At 41.5% G+C, this 11,425-nt stretch overlaps 1 non-coding gene across 1 annotated transcript; it reads right to left on the bottom strand.

Annotated features, from left to right (window-relative positions):
* Positions 1 to 11,235: 11,235 nt before the first annotated feature.
* Positions 11,236 to 11,308, bottom strand: trnat-agu (transfer RNA threonine (anticodon AGU)). The gene has a single exon. It is a non-coding gene; the product is annotated as a tRNA-Thr (tRNA).
* Between the last annotated feature and the right edge of the window lie 117 nt (positions 11,309 to 11,425).

Raw genomic sequence — 11,425 nt, 5'->3', positions numbered from 1 at the left:
AGCGTTCAGGTAATGTACCTTTCTGGATCTGCAGCAGCCCCATTCAAATCAACAGACACCAGCGGAGTGTGCTGTGTTTTATTTTCATGGGAAGAACGAGGAGAGGCAATATAAATATGAATTTCTGTAGGGAAAAGGCGGGGTGCGGAACTGCAGGAGTTGACGTGCCCTTCCAGAGAGTCGACATGCTGAATGACCGTCTGATGTAGCCGTCTATGATTTTATACAAACATCATTAATCCAAATCTGGGGCTTGGATTCGTGACTGAGTGTTTAAGGCGGCATGTTTTGAATGCATTGGGATCTCCACACGTAGGCTGGAATCCTGCCAATTACGCTTCTTATCATTCCTGAATTTTACAGTGTATCTGCACAATTAATTGTCCGAATAAGTTGCATAAAAACCATCTAAAACCTCCAGCGTTCTCGAATGTCTATTCGTCTGCAAACATTCACAAAAGTTGCAGCGAGAAATGGAACAAAAACGGAAACAGGTTGGTGTCAGGCTTGATTTCTGGGTGTTTGTCTCTCCTTAGAGACAATCCCTTGCCCTTTTTCACTCTCGGCGTATATGTCTGTGTTTGTTCCTGTGTGTGTGTCATTGTGGTTCAGTTCTCCAAGAGCATGAACATCTTTTTCCCATCACAAACTTTATTCACATTGGTTGTGCAGTTTCAAATCAAAATGTCACAGAGAAAAATATCAAGATGGAAGATGCAGGGGGAGTTTGCAATGTTTGGAAGGAGGTGCAGCTAAAAAGTGGAAGCTTCAGCGAGAAGTTTTCTTCTCATTTAACACGAGATATGGAACCAGATCTGGGAGGTATTTGTGTTGGTGTAAACAGTAAAGCCTCCCTTATTTCCGCTATATTTTGCCTTGCACAAACATTTCTCTGGTTAGGACTTTGCCACCTATCACAGCCCTTCTCTCATTCCCTATCTTCACCTCTATATTTATTCTCGACCTGTTGCACGGGTGACATTTCCAGCTCTGAGGCAGATCTCCAGCTCTCACTCCACTGATTCTGGTGTAATATTATGATAGGATCCATTTGGATATAAACCGAGACAGGGTCAGGTGCAGTAATACTGAGACAGGGTGGAGTGCACAAATTATTGCTACAACATCTTCAATAATATAAAAGGAAACTGGGTCAAGTTCAATAATTACTGAGACAAGGTCCAGCGTATTAGTAATAGACGTGGCCTTGTGTAATGTAATCACAGGCATGGTCTGCACTGAATACAAAAAGACAGGGTCTATTTCAATATAAACACATGCAAGGAAACGTCCAGCGGAATGTCAGCAGAGACATGACCTAGTTTGATATGAACAGAGAGATGATCTAGTGTGATGTAAACAGAAATGTGATCTCGTGGATTATAAAGCGAGGAAGTGCGGGGTGCAGCAACAGATGAGGCAGTAGCGTGTGTAATTTGAACAGAGACATGGACTGAGGGAGTAATAAAGGAGACAGGATCTAAAGTAAGGAAACTGACACAGGGTCTAGTGCAGTTTAACTTGATAAAGGACCTTGTGCAATATAAATTAAAATAAGACCTAGTGCAATCAGTCGTAACCAAGTACCTAGATTAATAGCAATAGAAACATGGACAAGTGCAGCAATGAGAGAGACTTGGCATAGTACAATAGTAACAGAGAAAGGACATTGTGTGATATAAACAGAAAAATTGATATGCGCAGCATTAACTGTGAAATTGTCTAGTTTAGTATGAACGTGGCAGAGTAAAAAGTGAGACACAGCCTCGTGTGATGCAAACATGAGCATGTTCTGTTTTAGTATTAAAAGAGACAGGGCCAAGTTCAGTAACAATTGAGACACGACCTAATGTCATGTTAGCCGAGAGATGATTCAGTGCAGTCATAACTGAGAGAAGGTTTGATACAATATAAAGAGGGCCCGGACCCGGTATATCAACAGAGATTGGGCTGAGTAAGGAAACAAATAAACATGACCTGCGGTAAAATGATCAGAAATATGACCCTGTGATATGATCAGAGACGGAGTCTAGTTTAATTTGAACAGAGATAAAGCCCATTCCGGTAACAATTGACACAATGACTGTTTAATGTAAAGGAACCTCGGCTTCACTGCCATCTGCTGGACAAACGCTGCTATAGTCAATGCCGTGTAAATGCTAATTTCAGTTAATGCTTGTTATATAAATCATTGAATCATGGAATGCTTGCAGCACAGAAGGAGGCCTGTAAAGCTTAGGAGATTTTGACATATAAAACCATTTTAGTTAATATATCTACGTTCCGAATTCTTGATTTATATTAATGGAGTATTTAATTGTGCCTGACCTAAAAAGTTCCCAATAAGTGGTATTTAAGGATCAAGTAAAATTTATGAAGCAATATTATCAGGAAGGGAGCTCCAAAGACTCACGACCCAGAGAGAGAGAGAGAGAGAAATCGCCTCATCTACGTTTTAAAGGAGCAGCGCCTTATGTTTAAACAGTGATCCCTGGTTCCAGATTCTCCCATAAGACAAAACATCCTCTGTACACCCTCGCTGTCAAGGACCCCCAGAATCTCACATGTTTCAACCAAGTCGCCTGTTACTCTTCTAAACTCCAGCCTAGCCTGTCTAATCTTTCCTCATAAAACAAACTGCCCACTCCAGGTGTGAGTCTGGTAAACTTTCTCTGAACTGATTCTAACGCATTTACATCCTTCCATAAATAAGACGACCAAAACTGCACACAGTACTCCAGATGTGGTCTCACTAGTGCTTTATGTAACCGAAGCATAGCATCCCTACTTTTTAATTCAATTCCCCTTTCAATAAATGATAACTTTCTATTTACTAATTACTTGCTGTACCTGCATACTAGCCTTTTGTGATTCACACACTAAGACATCCAGATTACTGAATCTCAGAGCTCTGCAATCTCTCACCATTTAGATAATATGCTTCTCTTTTATTCTTCCTGCCAAAATGGACAATTTCAAATTTCTAATATTATACTCCGTTAGCCAGATCTTTGCCCACTCGCTTTACCAATCCATGTCTTTTTGTAGCCTCCTTATGTCCTCTTCACAACTTACTTTCCTACCTATCTTTGCGTCATCAGCAAATTTGGCAACCATCCCTTCCATCCCTTCATGCAACTCATTTATACAAATTGTAAACAGTTGAGGTCCTAGCACTGAGTCCTTTGGCACACTACTCGTTACACCTTGCCAACCTGAAAATTCAATTTATTCCTGTTAGCCAGCCAATCTTCTATCCATACTAATATGTTACCCAATATACGATGGGCTTTTGTCTTCCATAATAATCTTTGATGTGGCACTTTATCCAATGCCTTCTGCTAACCTTACTACAGTATATCCATCGGTTCCCATTTATCCACAGGCCATGTTACTTGCTCAAAATCATGCTGGCTCTCCCTGATTACCTTGAACTTATCAAAGTTATCTGCTACAGCTTTTTTTCATAGTAGCTTCTAATATTTTCCCCATAACAGATGTCAACCTAACTGGCCTGCAGTTTCCCACTTCCTGTCTCCTTCCCATTTCTATCCCAAACTAAAGGGACCTCCGCTGAATCTAGTGAGCTTGGAAAAACATTAAAGCAATGCATCAACTATCTCACTAGCCACCTCTTTTCAGACCCCAGGATGAAGTCCATCAGGACCCGGGCAGTTGTCAGCCCGCAGCTCCAACTATTTACTCAGTACCACTTCACTGGTGATTGTAATTTTCCTGACTTCCTCCCTACCTTCCATTTCCTGATTTGCAGCTGCCTCTGGAATGTTAATTGTATCCTCTATAGTAACTACTGATGCAAAGTACCTGTTCGATTCATCTGCCATTTCCGTGGTTTCCATTAACAATTCTTCAGACTCACTTTCTCTGGTGCGAACGATCACTTTGGTAACTCGTTTCTTTACAGAAAAAATATTCATAGAAGCTCTTACCATCTGTTTTTATATTTGTGGCTAACTTTCTTTTGTATTTTATTTTATTCCGCTCCTTATTTAACATTTAGTCATCTGAAGCTGTTCCTTCTTTTCTGCCCAATCTACTGGCATTCCACCTATCAATGCACAATCATATATTTGTTTTCTTTAAGTTTGGTACTATCATTCACCTTTCTAGTTAACCAAGGATGGTGTGTTGTCCCCTGGACATTTTTTTTACTCGCTGGAATGTATCTATCCTGTGTATCTTGATATATGCCCTAAAATGTTTACCATTACTTCTCTATTGACCTATCCATTAACTTAATTTGCCAATTCACTTTAGTCAGTTCTGCTTTCATGCCCTCATAATTGCCCTCATTTAGCCTTAAAACACAGTCTCGGACTCTCTCCTCTCTCCCTCAAACAGAATGTAAAATTCAATCATGCGATGGTCACTGCCACCGAGGGGCGCCTTCACCATGAGGCCATTAATGAATCCAATCACGTTGCACAATACCAGGTTTGATATAGCCTGCTCTCTCGAAAGCTAACAATCCCGGAAGCATTCTATCAGCTCCTCATCTGGGCTACCTTTGCCCATCTGACTTTCCCCGTCTATACGTAGTTTAAAATCTCCCATGATTATGATCGTGCCTTTCCGACAAGTTCCCATTATTTCTTCCTCTGTGCTACCATGTGGTTACGATTAGAAGGCCTGCACACGACTCCTACCAGCGATTTCTCTACTTTCCCATTTTACATCTCTATCCAAACCGTTTCCACCAAACCATCCTGCTTTCAAGAGTTTTGGTCATCCCTCTCTATTCTGCTAAATGATCATTAACTAGCAGAGCCATCCTTCCACCATTTCTTCTGTTCATGTCCTTCCAAAATGCTCTTTGATGTCCTCCTGCAGCCATGTCTGCAATGGCTATCAAATAGTACTTCTTTATTTGTGGAAGAATCAAAATTAACCTCTTTCATTGGCTTGGGATGAGGCTCATTTGGTGTCACTTCATCTCTGTATCTAAAGCCATGAACACTGAAGACAAATCTGCATCTCTTATTCCCTGGGCCCCCGGATGTATATTCAATTGTGAGCAAGTAACACACCCCTGTAAATACAGAGCTATTGCAAACAATGTTATATATTCTTATCAATAATACAACTTATCGTATATAGCCACGTCAACACTTGTTTTAGCACCATACCAGTGATACGATACATTATTAGTAAATGTTAATAACACTTCCTACAGTTATGTCAAGACAAAGGCTGCCCTCCAATACAGATCTTCTGCTCTACGGATATGGTTCATCAATTGAACCAAGTCATAGATCATTTAGTTTTAAGATGAGGTGTCGTGTTAAGTTAAAGCTGCTGAATTCACCTTTTTTGTTTATCCGTTTGAAACTGACAAAGAATCCCTCAACTGCACAATTCAAATAAAACAAATATAATTCATTGAACCTAGGCTTCTCGGTACCTTAAAGTAATTAAGGCAATAACACCAGTTCCTGCTCCCAGCCTAAAATCTACATAGCCTCAGTAGCAGAAACTCAAACTGAGCTGTAAAGATAACATAAATATTATTTCATATCAACATAAAACCCTATAATATTCGTAGTTTTATCACTACTTAAAGGCCTTTCCGTTCGTTCTTACTGTTCTTGTACTGTGAAGGAATAGTTCATCTCCTGCCACCCTCTGTCTGCTCCCCGTAGGCCAGATGTTTCCCTCCTTTTCATATAATTATCCAATTCCATTTTGAATGCCTCGTTTGTCACGACCTCCACCACATCTTCACGCAGTCCATTCAAGGTCCTATCCACTCTCTACATGAGAAAAAGAGTTTCCTTGTGTCGCTGATGCTTATTTTCCCCATTACCTTAAATCTGTGCCCCTCGGTTCTCCATCCTTCCACCAATTGGACCGTTTTCTACTTTCTACTCTGTCCAGACACATCTAGATTTTGAATACATCTATAAATTCTACCTCAACCTTTTCTTCTCTATGGAAAGCACTCCCAATTCCTCTAATCTACCAGTTTAACTGGAGGTCCTCATCCCTGGAACCATTCTCGTGAATCTTTCCTACTCTCTCACTGATACGTTCACACTTTTCCTAAAGTGTGGTGCCCAGAACTGGACGCAAATGCTCATGCTGAGACTTTAACAGTGTTCGAAAAACTCTTTGCTTTTGAACTCTGTGCCCCAATTTATAAAGCCTCAGATACCATATGCTTTATTAACCAGCCTGTCAGCAATAACAACAGAGACAGGACATCGTGTTATATAAACAGCGCATGGACTTGTGCAGCATTAACTGTTACTTCCTCTGGCTTAATATGAACATGGCAGGGTCAACTCAAGTAATAACTGAGGGAAAGCCTCGTGTAATGCACACAGGCACATGTTCCAGTTTAGTACAAAGGGGGACATTGTACAAGGCATTAACAATTGGGACATGAAGTTTTGTGATATTAGCTGAGGCATGGTTCCGTGCAGTCATCAGTGATAGTGTCTCACAGAACAGAAAGAGGGCCTTGGTTGAGTATGCTAACAGTAGAGATTAGGCCGAATACAGAAATAAGTGGGACATGACCTCCTCTAATTTAATCAATGACACGACCTAGTGTTATTTAAACAGGCACGGGGTCTAGTTTGATATGAGTGGAGACAGGGCCAATGCAGCAACCATTGAGAAATGTCGGCCTCACGCAATTTGAGCAATCACGGTTTCGGTTCCATCTGCTGGACAAACCTTGCTATTGCAGATGCTGTGAAAATGCTGATTTAATTTACTGTTTCTGATATCAATCATAGAATCGAAGAATTCTTACAGAAAAGTAAGAGGCCATTTGTCTGGCCCGTGCTAACCATCTAAAGGAGCAATTGACCTAGCTCCATTATTTTCCCCCAGCATTTTTTTCCCTTTTCCGAAAATGATGCCATTTATTTTTGAAAGCATCAATTGAATCTGCCTCCACCACACACTCAGCCTGTCCACTCCAAATCCTAACCACTCACTGCGCGAAAAAAAGTTTATTTTTAAATGTCGCCGTTGCTTCTTTTCCTGATTATCTTAAATCTGTGCCCACTTGTTCTCGAATCTTCCACCATTGGGAACTCTTTCTCCCTGCCGACTCTGTCCGGACTGTCATGATTCAGGACAACTTTAACAAATCTCCTTTCAAACAGGGTATGGCAAGGGAAGAAAACGCTAATATATTTGTGTTGTTGTTACAAGAAAATAACATAGGTGGAGTGCGAAAATATGATCGAGTGAGGGCAACACAACTGATGCTAGCCGGGATATAATTGTAGTAAATATGTATTTTTGTTTAATCTTCTATGAAAGAGGGAACAGTTAATATGTACATTTGATCCGCAAATGAGATCATAGGCCTTTCAGGGATAAATTGCTACATTTATTACGTTAGCACCAGCATGGTTGATGAAGAGCTGTGGAAATTCAGGTGAATCACTCCACGGCCCAGATAAGATGCATCCGAGGATTTTCATGGAAATAAGCGAGAAATCTGCAGGTTCTGTCATAAATCTGTGAAAAATGATTGAATTCTGCAAAGACGCCTGGCGAGCAGATAAAATAAAATGCATCGTTTATTGTTCTTCGGTAAAATGTTCGCAAAGGTGAGCCAGGAAATCACAGACCATGAGTTCCCCCTCGTAAACCCGTAAGAACGGAAAGTTTTTATGGGGCATGTGGAGAGAAGGAGCCAGTAAGTGTCCATGAAGGAAAGGACTTGCTTATCTAGTTGACTGATCACTTTGAACGTGAGCAAAAGGAGATTCATGGGGCAAGATAGACAGTGGATGTGATGCATTTGGATTTCTGCAGGCTTTCTAAACAATTCCTTTGGAAAGGATGGGACCCTGGAAGAAATATCGCCACTATCAGATGGAGGACTGCAAGGGAATCGGAATTAGTTGATTGACAGATTCCCGATTGTAAGTTTACAGGGATTGTATTCGGACTGGAAGGATATTAACGCTAGGATCCCACACTGTTCTGTTTCATTCCGCATTAGTTTAAAATGATAATAAATGAAGCCAGAAGATCAATGCTTAAAACTGCAGTGGGGGAAAAGGCTAATGAAGATCATAAGTGCACATCTGATCAGGGTAAGCTATGGGCGGATTTAAATGCGTGTAAAATGGGCAAAAAGGCAATGGATAACATTCCTCAGAGAGGAATTCAAAAGTTGCCACATTTAGATAAGGAATTAAGGAAGGAAATATCACATATAGAAAAAAAAACCGTTATAGAAAAAGAAAAAATAAACTGGTTTCTGTCTGAGAAGAGTTGATTATCTTTCAACAATGAGAAAAGCAAATGAGGCCCTGGGACGGACACAGATTCCCTCTCTCCACGTTTCCTGACGCCTTCCCCGGCATAGTGCCAGCCTTGCCGCCTTCCAGCCTGCCTCTAATGGACCTGGAAAGTTCAGGTTAATATTCCACTGGGTGTTCGATCTATGGAGCAGACTCTCGAAAGCAGGGAAGCCGTTAACATTGATTCTTACAGGAACACAAGAACAGGAGCAGGAGTCGGCGGAATGGCCGTCGATCTGCTCTGTAATTCAGAACTTGTGCTTCAACTCCATGTTCCCGCCCTTTGCCCATATCCCTTAAATCCCCGAGACACTGTAACTCTGCCAATCCCGAACTAAAGTGGATGGAGAATCCAGAGCTCTCTGGGGTAGAGAATTCCAAAGGTTCACAACTCTTTGAGTGAAGTAATTTCTCCGCATATCAGACCAAAATGTTCGGCCCCTTGTCCTGAGGCCGTTCCCCATGTTTTAGATTCTCTGACCAGGCTGTAAAGATGTGAAAATAAATTATCTCCCGTATATTGTTTGTGTTTGATATGTATAATTTCCCCCCTAGGACCAAGAATGTGAGAAATGGAGAACATTATCTTGGAGACATAAGTGGTAAAAAAGCTTTAACAAGATCCAATGTGTCGGGTTGAACATTGACAATGTATTGCAGAGGAATTACAGAATACAGCAAAGTTAAACTACTCCCATTCTGAATGAGATTAGAATCTGATAACAGTACCAAATGTGCACATTGCACTCTGAAATAACTTTCAACAACCAGCTCCAGCCAATACCTCCAATGGGGAATGATGAGAGAGTTCATGTACAGGGTCAGGTGTTAAAAGAGCGAACGCTGCTGCAAACTTCAATCCCACACAGTATTGCTCCATATTCACAATTCGTCAATATGTTTTCAAATGCAGCCATGCAGTAACTGAACTTCTCTGAGGCTGGCAAACAGCACCGCCTGTAGTGGCGGTGAGGTGCCAGCAGAGGGTAGGGTTCTATCACTTTAATCACAAGACAATGAAACGGGTTTGAGTCGAGGCTTTGACCCTTTTAATTCATTCATGCGGTATTCTTTGCCACTGAATAAATTCATTTATCTAAAATTCTTCAGCTGGAATACTTGCATCATGTATCATAAATGCATTGTCAGCATCCTGGAGGTTACCATTGACCAGAAACTAAACTGGGCTAGCCATATAAATACTGTGGCCACAAGTGCAGATCAGAGAGGCTGGGAATTGTGCGATGAGTAACTCACCTCCTAACTCCCCAAAGCCTGTCCACCATCTAAAGGCACATGTCAGGATTCTGATGGAGTCCTCTCCCCTTGCCTGGATTTGTGCAGCTCCTAAAAACAAACACAAGAAGCTTGACACCAAAGCATCCCACTTGATTGGCACCCCATCCACAAACATTCACTCCCTCCACCACCGACGCACAGTGACAGCAGTGTGCACCATCTACAAGATGCACTGCAGGAATCCTTCGACAGCACCTTCCAAACCCATGACCACCACCATCTAGAAAGACAAGGGCAGCAGGCACATGGGAGCACCACCACCTGGAAGTACCCCTCCAAGTCACTCACCATCCTGACTTGGAAATATATTGCCATTCCTTCACATGCTTCCTCCATTTTCTCGCTTTATTTTAAATGAATATTTATAAATCCATTTGTGTGGGAACTTACTGAATAACAGCAGAAATGGCAAAGTTTGGGCAAGATTTCCTTGTAGCCAAAGGGCACACAGCAGAACCATGTCAGTGATATAAGTAGACGCAGGAAGAGAGGGAGTCTAAGTTGTCTTAAACCATTAAACCTTCAGTTGGAAGCTAACTTCGTTCAAAATGTATGCTATAGAAACACCCTAGTGGTTCAGATTCTGTGCTTTCACCGCCTGGGATCCATTCACTGTCTCGATGTTGTGCAAAATGTCGTAACTCGCACCCAATTTATGGTTTGGAAAAGAGTCACATTAAACTTGAAACCTTCACTCTGTTTCTCCTTTCACATTTGCTGTCAGACCTGCTGAGAACTTCCAGCACTTTCTGTTTTTATTATAACATGAATTATTGTCTTTATCATACACATGATCACAAGAAATAGGAGCAGGAGTAGACCACACGGCCCATCGAGCTTGTTCCATCATTCAATTCAATCATGGTTGATCTTGGGCTTCAACTCCATTATCCGTTCCCCATATCCCTTAATTCCCCGAGAGACCAAACATCTGTCCATCCCAGCCTTAAATGTATTCAATGATGGAACATCCACAACCCTCTGGGTAGACAATTCAAAGATTCACAACCTTTTGGGTGAAGTAATTTTTCCTCATTTCAGCCCTAAATTATTGGCCCTTTACCCCGCGACAGTGCCTCAGTGTTTTAGACTCCCTGGCCAGCGGAAACAATCCCTGTGTCCACCCTATCAAGTCCCCTCAGAATTTTATAGATTTCAATGAGTTTGCCTTTCATTCTTCTAAACTCCAGAGAATAAAAGCCCAATTTATTCAGCCTCTCATCGTAGGACAACCAGCTCATTCCAGAGACCAATTTAGTGAACGTTCTCTGTACCGTCTCCACTGCCAGTATATTATTTTATAAATGTGGAGATGAAGACAGCACACGGGATTCTAGATGCCGTCTCACCAAAACAGACTTCTTTATCCTTGCTTTATTACAAACCCCTTGCCATCGGCCTTCCTAATTGCTTGCTGTACCTGCATGCTCGCTTTCTCCGTTGCTTGCACAAGTCTCTTTGAACATCAGCACTTACAAATTTCAAAAGCATTCTGCTGTTCTAATTTTTACGACCAAGTGAACATATTCACACACCTATCTACATTATATCCTATCTGCCATTTTGTTGGCCACTCACATAACCTTCTGATACCCTTTTACAGTGCTCTGCTCAAAAGTGACCTTGCCACCAAACTTCATACTGCAGGCCCCAGTGAGAATTGAACTCACAACCCCTGGTTTACTAGACCAGTGCTCTAACCACTGAGCTATGGAGCCACTTGCCATGTCTTATTCACAGTAAGTCTCCTAGTGGAATGAGGAACAGGACAACTCCGCATTGATGATATATGATAGACCTGGAAATGTCTGAGATGGAGAACAGACAATTAAAAG

Source organism: Cetorhinus maximus, chromosome 23 (assembly GCF_964194155.1).
Source record: "Cetorhinus maximus chromosome 23, sCetMax3.hap1.1, whole genome shotgun sequence".
Taxonomy (NCBI): domain Eukaryota; kingdom Metazoa; phylum Chordata; class Chondrichthyes; order Lamniformes; family Cetorhinidae; genus Cetorhinus; species Cetorhinus maximus.
Note: the sequence above shows the minus strand (reverse complement) of the source record. Positions and strands in the feature narration are given on the sequence as shown.